The following is a 10,000-nucleotide window of genomic DNA, read 5'->3' as shown; positions in this document are numbered from 1 at the left end:
GCAACTACCTTTACCTCCATAGCCTTCTTTACTCTGCCATATTCGTCTTATCTCTTCCATTATCATCTCTTCATCTCCACATTTTACCTTTTCTTTTCTACTTGATTCGCCTCCTATTCCTCTTTTAGTATCTTTCCAAAACATCTTTTTATTACTTTCAAAAATTTCTGTCATACTCTTAACCCATTTCAAATTTGTTCCTCTTTGCCTCCTTTATCTTATACTTTACTTATCTCCCCGTTCCTTTGTACCTCTCATATGATTCCCTCGTCCTATTTTGTAACCAATCTATGAAAGCCTTCTTCTTCTCTTCTACAACCCTCTTTGCTTCATCATCCCACCACTCACTACCCTTTCTTCTATTTCCTCTCGTCCTCCTTGTTCCACACACTATCTCTGCACATCTTGAATGCAGAGCAAAAACCTGTGTATAATATATATGATTATGTCTCAAAAGGATACATATATTTCAAGCTATACATTAAAGCAACAACACAAAATATCACATACAACAGAATTACAAATAGGAGATTTGGTCATGGTCAAATTACATACAACCTATAATAAACTTTCCCCGAGGTACTCAGATCCATATAGGATAATTGATTTTGCAGGTGGAAATAAATACAAAAAAAATGTCCATTGGGCATTTAAAAGATTTAAAGAAGAATAGAATAGAATTTGATGATATATGTGACACTGAGGAAATAGATACACAATGTATTAGTTTTAAAGAAACTCCAGACGCGTATCAGGAATGTGTTTAAAGCATCATTTGTGAAGTATGCATTAATCCAAATAATTTTTACAGATAGGTGCGGAATTATCATATTGTTGGTATGTATGGTGGATGGCAGAGATAGGAGACCTGAACCACTTGGGACCTTTGGTGTGTCAGACAGATGTGCTACCTGGAGCCTTGGTCAGTTATGAAGACTTGGAAATTTGGCAATATATAGCTATTGAGCGTTTTTTTCTTTTGTAATGCGTTGAAAACTCTTATGTTTTTTCACTAGTATGTGTCCTAGACAAAAAATGAAATAATTGTGTGTCAAATAAATGTGAAATTATGCAGAGACTAATACATAACTCACAATCTTTGAAAATGTAAAAAATCCTCCATTAAGATCTAGCACAAACAACTATTCTAATAATGTCTTATTTCATTTGTTACTACTCTAAAAATTTACAATCAGAAGGAGGAAGACATTGAATTCTATTTGACACTTTTTCCTGATTTTTTATTGGTAAATCATGACATCTTTAGATCTTTGTAGTCGTGAGTTTTGCAAATCAGCTTAGTGCATCTAATCTATATCTGTAATATAATTGTTTTAAGGGCCAGTATATTTGGTGTTAGAGACATTTGTGCATTTTGGAGAATATACTTATTTCTTTATTAAATATAGCGTATGTTTTACATTGATGACAGCATACATTGAAGGATAATAAATTAACTTTGTTTAGCCAGTTTATACAGAAATAGTTTTAATAGCAAGCTCCTTGTATAGAATAGTTTTAAATTATGTATTTCCAGCAGGCCCTGTAAGAAGGTAGTAGAAAATGGTTGATCGGGACGACCATGTGGTAGCTGCCAAGCCCTGTAAAAGGCTCGTAGATGAGGCTAGTAAATATAGGTAGATAAATGAGGTAGATAGAGGAGTAGATGGTAGGAATTTATTTTTTTATGAGTTGGATGTTTGGTAAACAACAGTTCGTAGGCGAAGGAATTGCACGAGCTCGCTCCCCGCCTAAATGTTTACAAAAGTCGCCGAGGATCCAATTTCATTGCTGTATAATGTTCATCTTTATGCTGATGTAACAGTATGTAAACTTAGTCAGTGGTGCTTTGATTTTGACATTGCCTGAGTTAGCAGTATTGCTTACGAGTTTGTAACAGTCTTTCTGGTTGAAGAAAGGATGGAGGAGAAAATCAAATTGCTTCACGAGTGTAAAATTACGCCCTTAGGGGAGGATCTCAAATATAAATGTAAATATAATGAGACTAAAGAAATCATGACGTCATTGCAGAACTAACCTAGTAACCAAATTGAGAATTCTTTACGGGAGTCCCTTGGTGTAACTTGAAGAACTAAATGTATTAATATTTGGGAAAAAATAAGCTCCGTTTAACTCCCCTCTCTTAGAGTTATACTAACTGAAACTTCCTACAGATGAAAATAGTTTGTGATAAATCTTACGTAACAAAGACGAAAAGAAAGTAGAAAGTGAAAGACGTGCTATAAGAAAGTGAAAGCACGAAAGAAAGACGGCACATAGAGACGACAACGCAGAATAATAAAAGGGGACCATAAAGGGGAACAGTGACGACAGAGTTAACAAAGACATAAATCTACTCCCACCCATTTCACTCCCCACATACTCCTCTACTACTCACCACCCCTCCCTTCCTCATTTCTTGGCTCCTCCTGGATGACGGATCATCCCTGTATCTCGCCCACTGCCCTCAGTGTGTGTATGCTCTCTCTCTCTCTCTCTCTCTCTCTCTCTCTCTCTCTCTCTCTCTCTCTCTCTCTCTCTCACACACACACACACACACACACACACACACACACACACACACACACACACACACACACACACACACACACACACACACACACACACACACACACACACACACACACACACACACACACACACACATATATATATATATATATATATGTATATATATATATATATATACATATATATATATATACACATACATATACATATATTACAACAATTCAATTTGGAAAACCAAATGGTCTTACGTACTACATGGAAATATGATCCTAGATACTGGTATATTAACGATCTAAATGAAATTATTCTTCAGAGCTTTGTACATTTTAACAATTAATAGATTCGTGCTCTTGGCGACGTTCAACAAACCGCGACGAGTGATAGACCTCATTTTGGTTCACGGCGTAATCGACAGGCAATTAAATTCATCAAATGAAGCGAATTATGCTAAATCGATCACTAAGTGGGTGACGAATTAATGGTACGCTTGTATTGGTTTGACATTGCTGATCTAGCTTTATTGCCATCATCGTTTGCTATTCTTTTTAACATGAACATGATCATTAACATGATTATGATGATGACCATTACCATGATTATCATCATCATCATCATCATCATCATCATCATCATCATCATCATCATCATCATCATCATCATCATCATCATCATCATCATCATCATCATCATCATCATCATCATCATCATCATCATCATCATCATCATCATCATCATCATCATCATCATCATCATCATCATCATCATCATCATCATCATCATCATCATCATCACCATCACCATCATCATCATCATTATTATCAGTATCATTATTAGCATCATCATTGTCATCGTCATCATTAATGCTCTTCTCATCAACATCATAATTGTTTTAGTCATCGTCATTGTCATCATCATTGTAACCATCGTAAACGTCTTCATAACGTCATCATAATTATTGTCTTTGTGTAACTGTGAATATATAGTTATATATATATTTTTTTGAAATCCAATTATCATGATTTCACTTATGTACTTTTCAGTTAATTTCTTTTAACATCACGAGAGTCTTAACGTACAGAGATTGAAAGTTTAAGAACAAATGCTTTAAATCAAATTTAGAACTAATTATAGCCAATTAGAATTTGATAAAGTTTTAAATAATACAACTTTCAATTATACCATCAAGATATGTAGAGGATAAAGTAATAATAGATAAAATAAGAACATTTGTTTTTTGTTAAAACAGCTATCTGAATCAAGATTTTACTGTAAAATGCTATAGTCAAATATACATGATATGTTACTACCCCTACGAGGGTAATAAGTTTACCATACCACTAATTGGTTGGAAATATTTATAGCAAAGTAAACAAGTCACATTCAGAAACAAGAAAAGTCCTTATTGGTATAATAATAAAAAAAAAAAAAAGAGTGAGGGAGAGATAGATAGATAGATAGAAAGATAGACAGATAGATAGATAGATAGATAGATAGATAGATAGATAGATAGATAGATAGATAGATAGATAGATAGATAGATAGATAGATAGATAGATAGATAGATAGATAAAAAGACAGACAGATAGATAAAAAGACAGACAGACAGACAGACAGACAGACAGACAGACAGACAGACAGACAGACAGACAGACAGACAGACAGACAGACAGGGACAGGGACAGGGACAGGGACAGGGACAGGGACAGGGACAGGGACAGGGACAGGGACAGGGACAGGGACAGGGACAGGGACAGGGACAGGGACAGGGACAGGGACAGGGACAGGGACAGGGACAGGGACAGGGACAGGGACAGGGACAGGGACAGGGACAGGGACAGGGACAGGGACAGGGACAGGGACAGGGACAGGGACAGGGACAGGGACAGGGACAGGGAGAGAGAGAGAGAGACAGGGGCAGTGAGAGAGAGAGAGAGAGAGAGAGAGAGAGAGAGAGAGAGAGAGAGAGAGAGAGAGAGAGAGAGAGAGAGAGAGAGAGAGAGATACATACATACACATATACATATACATATACATATACATATACATATACATATACATATACATATACATATACATATACATATACATATACGTATACATGTACATATATATATATATATATATATATATATATATATACATATACATATACATATACATATACATATACATATACATATACATATACATATACATATACATATACATATACATATACATATACATATACATATACATATATAAATATACATATACATATACATATACATATACATATATATATACATATACATATACATATACATATACATATACATATACATATACATATACATATACATATACATATACATATACATATACATATACATATACATATACATATATATATACACATACATATGCATATACATACACATATGCATATACATATATGCGCAAATTCATAAACGTTTCTATATTTCTTAGTGATATTATTTCTTGAAACATTTGCTTTTTATGTATCCTTCGGGTGCGAAGGTGACGTGATCGGTAGCTTGCTCTTCTCTCATTTACTTAGTTGAGGGTTCGAATCCTGCACTTCACACCAATTCCCAGCAGTGACTCTTACTTGCCCCAGCAGTGACTTACTTTCCCCAGCTTTCCCTAAAGCGAATTTGGCAAAGGTGACAGTGCATTGGCAGGAGCTACATGCCACTGGCGTAGGCTCCTCACTTTCTTCGGGTAACAAATTATACGTGAACGATAGTCCACTGACCCTTTCTTTCTTTCTTTCTTTCTTTTTACTATTTTTTTTTAACCGTTTACCTTACCTGTAACTATTTTTAGGACTTCTACATTAGAAATTACAATTAGTTATATATATATATATATATATATATATATATATATATATATATATATATATATATATATATATATATATATATATATATTAACCGTTTACCTTACCTGTAATTTTTTTAGGACTTCTACATTAGAAATTACAATTAGTTATATATATATATATATATATATATATATATATATATATATATATATATATATATATATATATATATATATATATATATATATATATATATATATACCAAGCTAGTAACAGTTTGCAATGGTCTTCATAGTCTACTATTTTGATCCTTTTTGAGCCGTATGTTCCCAGCAGTAGCTTTTTATTTTATATATATATATATATACATATATATATATATATATATGTATATATGTATATATATATATATGTATATATGTATATATATAACAAGAGCATTAGGTGTGCCATTAGTAGCCCATTTTTTGTCTCGGCGATTTATTTCCATTCTTCTTATCAACTTCTCTACTGTTCTTATGTATCTCTCCTTTAGAAACCATTCAACCCTGCAATGTGGTACCATTTCAACAAAAGTAATATATATTGTATATTATACACTTCTGTGTGTTTGCATGTACAGATTAGTGTTTGAACTAGGATTTATTTCCAATATACACTACTGCTAACGAATGTTCTCTGCAATCCTTTCCGAACAAATCTAAACATTATTTTAGCAACCGTGCCGGCAAAGCGAATCTGACTCACGTTAGCCAGGGACCTGTTAAATCAGTGAGGAGGCAGTCTTGCTTTGTTCGGTTGGAAGAGGTATTGACAGCAGAGATTCGGTGGGAGATGAAGGCGATGAAGCAATCACGGAATATGCAGGACGTCCGCGATTGAAATATAGATTATTATTGATTCCATAAATAAAGACAATCGTTGCCATCGTTGTGAAGAATTTCAAGCCAAAGTGAAATATACAAAGCAAGCTGAAATTGAATGTTAAATGCTGTTTTATCACATAAATTATTACACACACGAGCGCGCACACACACACGCACACACATGCACACACACACACATACACACACACACACACACACACACACACACACACACACACACACACACACACACACACACACACACACACACACACACACAAACACAAACACACACTCACAGACTTACACGCACACACGAACAAATATAAGCAGAGAGAAAGAGGAATTGGGATATAATAAATTATGAATAAGAGGGAAAGATGATATCATAGGGGAAATAAAAGATTCAATAATACCGTGGAATAGAGAAAAAAATACAAAAGAAAATTACTTTTACCATAACTTACGAGAAGATGTGGTGGGGAACCCTTCGAGCAATACACGGTAAGGCCAAAGGTAAGCAAAAAAAAGTGGAAGATCGGAATGACATTGTTACTGGGAAGTGAGTATCGAACGATTTCAATGGGAATAAAGCGTAATTACAACAGCCGGTACTGGGGGGGGGGGGCGCCGATTTAATGAAGCGGCCTTGCTGTGGATGTGCTGTGTCTTGCGACACTGCTTCTGACACAGGGCAGTGGACAAGGTGCAGGGATGACCCGTCATCCAGGAGGTGCTAAGATAAGAGGGAGGGTGGAGGGGTGTGGAGTGTATTCAGGGATGGAATGGATGGGAATGATTTTATGCCTTTTCCTTTTTGGCTACCTCCCTTGTAAGGGGGAAAAAGCCTTGGTATATATATGTATTGTATGTACAACAGCTCCGCAAATTAGAAAAAATAGATCATGGTAAGAGCATTATTAATATTGATAGTTACAAGATAGTATTGAATACACGTGGAGATGAGACATATTTGAAAAAAAAAAAATTCAATGGGACACAAAATAATAACCAATGACGCATAAGTAGTCAGACCAGTACAACTTTTATGGTGTTGTATCAATTTTGTTACAAACCCAAAATGAAAACTGCGAGCATGAATTAGGTATAACAGTATCCACTGTCTATCAAGTAATAACCCATGGTGCATTGCTAATTTAGTCTACCATATTCCATAATAATAGGAACAAATAATCTGATCGTTGAAAAAAACAAGAGCATTAGCTTTCACTATAAACCCACTATCGGAGAAATAATAACGGAAGTACAGGGAAACTGTATATTTCGACTACTATCTGTAGTCCTCTTCAGCAGAATGCTTACAAGAAGTTAAGGTACAAGTATATATGAGGAAGTGAGGGGTACATAAAAGGGGATGGGGAAAGTGGGGGGACTCAGGTTACATGCCCTTGAAATGGTTGGGTCAAGGAAGGACAGTTGGTGGTATTTTGTCTGACCGCTCTTGACATTATTTTGTTGACCGCTAACTTTGTAATACATATACAGTTTCCCTGTACTTCCGTTATTATTTCTCCGATAGTGGGTTTATAGTGAACATTAAGAGCATTAGTGTTAAAAAGATATTCCGTTTCAATAAAAATATAAAGTTATTGCGAGTAAAATAAAAAAAATCTTGCGTGAAAAGAAAAAGAAAATTGAAAAATCGAGCAAAGAAAGAAAAACGCCGTCGTAACAAAGTAATGAGATAGGCGTTCCTGACGCAATAAGACAGACTCGCTTGACTTTACAAGTTCAAGCGCTGTATAGAATAAAATAAAGCAAAGTAAATAAATGAAATAGAATCAGAAAAAATAGATTAAAACAATGAAAGAAAGTTGCCTATATATATATATATATATATATATATATATATATATACACACACATATATATATATATATACACACATACATATATATATACATATATATATATACACATAATAAAGTAGAATGGAATAAAATGAAGTTGGATAAGGAAAAATAGATAATATGTATATATGTATATGTATACATATGTTAATTTATTTGTTTTTTACATCACGGTGCTTACATACTCTGAGTGCGAGTAGGTATAAGTAGGTGGGTTGTAATTGGCTGGCGGCGCTAGGTAGAGCTAATGAAAGAATGCTGGTATAGTCTGGACATATAGAAAGAATAAGTGAAGAAAGATTAGCAAAATGAGTGGAAGACAGTGGTGGATGGAATGAATTTGAAAGGGAGAGGAATAACATGGATGGGTGAGGTGATGTGGACTTTGGGTAAAGAAGATAGGATGTAGGTGTGAGTAAGGAATAGTTGTGAATGAAAAACAAACTGATGCAGACAAAAATCTCATCGTCTTCTCCGTGAGGGGACGAGAAGGAAAGGGTTATCATATAAATGAAGCAGTGGGGTAAATTATCATCGCATGTCAGGCCTTTGGTATGAATAGGTAGATAAAACAAGGAAGCTGTGTACTCTTCTTTTTTTGCCTTGGATTGGCTTTAGATTTCCCGTGAAAATATATTTTTCAGTCTGTAGAAGTAGAGGAAAAATGTAGAAGTTTAAGAAGTAATTATTTTTTATATCTTCGTGTTGCTTGATTAAGAATCTAGGACTGGTGTGAGGGAGCAATAGACATATTTGAATGACCGTAGTAATGAATTGACCTTAGAGTAAAGCCCATGGCCGACCCTGATTCAAAATATATTTGGTCTGTCAAGACACAGAGGATATACTACCCTGTGACTAATTTCCCTAAATTAGTTTATAGATAAGATATATGAATTTATATATGTCTATAGAACATACATACATACATACATATACCAAGGCTTTTTCCCCCTTTCAAGGGAGGTAGCCAAAAAGGGAAAGGCATAAAAACACTCCCACCCATTTCATCCCTAAATACACTCCACACCCCTCCCACCCTCCCTCTCATCTGAGCACCTCCTGGATGACGGGTCATCCCTGCACCTTGCCCACCGCCCTGGGTCAGTAGCAGTGTCGCAAGACACAGCACATCTACAGCAAGAACATGACATATAAATAATGATTTCATGAGGTCACATTTTTATTCGAAGTTGACAATTAAAAACAATAATGACTGATGACAATACGTCGTCTTCTCATGCCTGTAAAACCCCAGGCGTTAGTACACAATGAATTGCATTAAGTTTCAATCATACATTATACTATCTATAGGCATATTCTTCAAAGACGAGACCTTATGATCTAATAGGATGTGGCAATACAAATACCATCACTTTATTCTCCACAATCAATTTTTGTACATCTTTGCTACATTTGTAAGAAATATGGTTGTATATATTTCTTTTACCTCTGACTATGCAAGTCTACCCAGTCAATTTGTTTCTTTTTTTCAGGCTTATACACATTCTTAAATTTACAGGTATGTGGCCTCTATTATTCTAAAAAAAAAAAAAAACACATACCCTAACGACAAGACACTGCCTTGCATAGCTAAAAAAATTCATACATGTATTTTGTGATCGATGAATACTCTGTATGACAATTCACTCATTCCACTTGTCAACAAGCTTTATGTATATATGTATGCTAAGTTAAGCAAATAATTTTCTCGACCTTACTCATATTTATCAGTGGTCTTATGGAATGAATATTGTAAATAATGCGTGGACACAAAGATGAATAAGCTGTTTTGTTTATTCATTCACAACAAAAATCTCATCTTTATATCGTTGGCAGTTGTCGGTATTGTAAAACAGCAAAATACTTTTTCTGTGCTTCTATAAGACGGGAGATTGTGT

This window comes from Oratosquilla oratoria, chromosome 20 (assembly GCF_046742065.1).
Source record: "Oratosquilla oratoria isolate Oo_2021 chromosome 20, ASM4674206v1, whole genome shotgun sequence".
Lineage (NCBI taxonomy): Eukaryota > Metazoa > Arthropoda > Malacostraca > Stomatopoda > Squillidae > Oratosquilla > Oratosquilla oratoria.
This window is presented reverse-complemented; position numbering follows the sequence as displayed.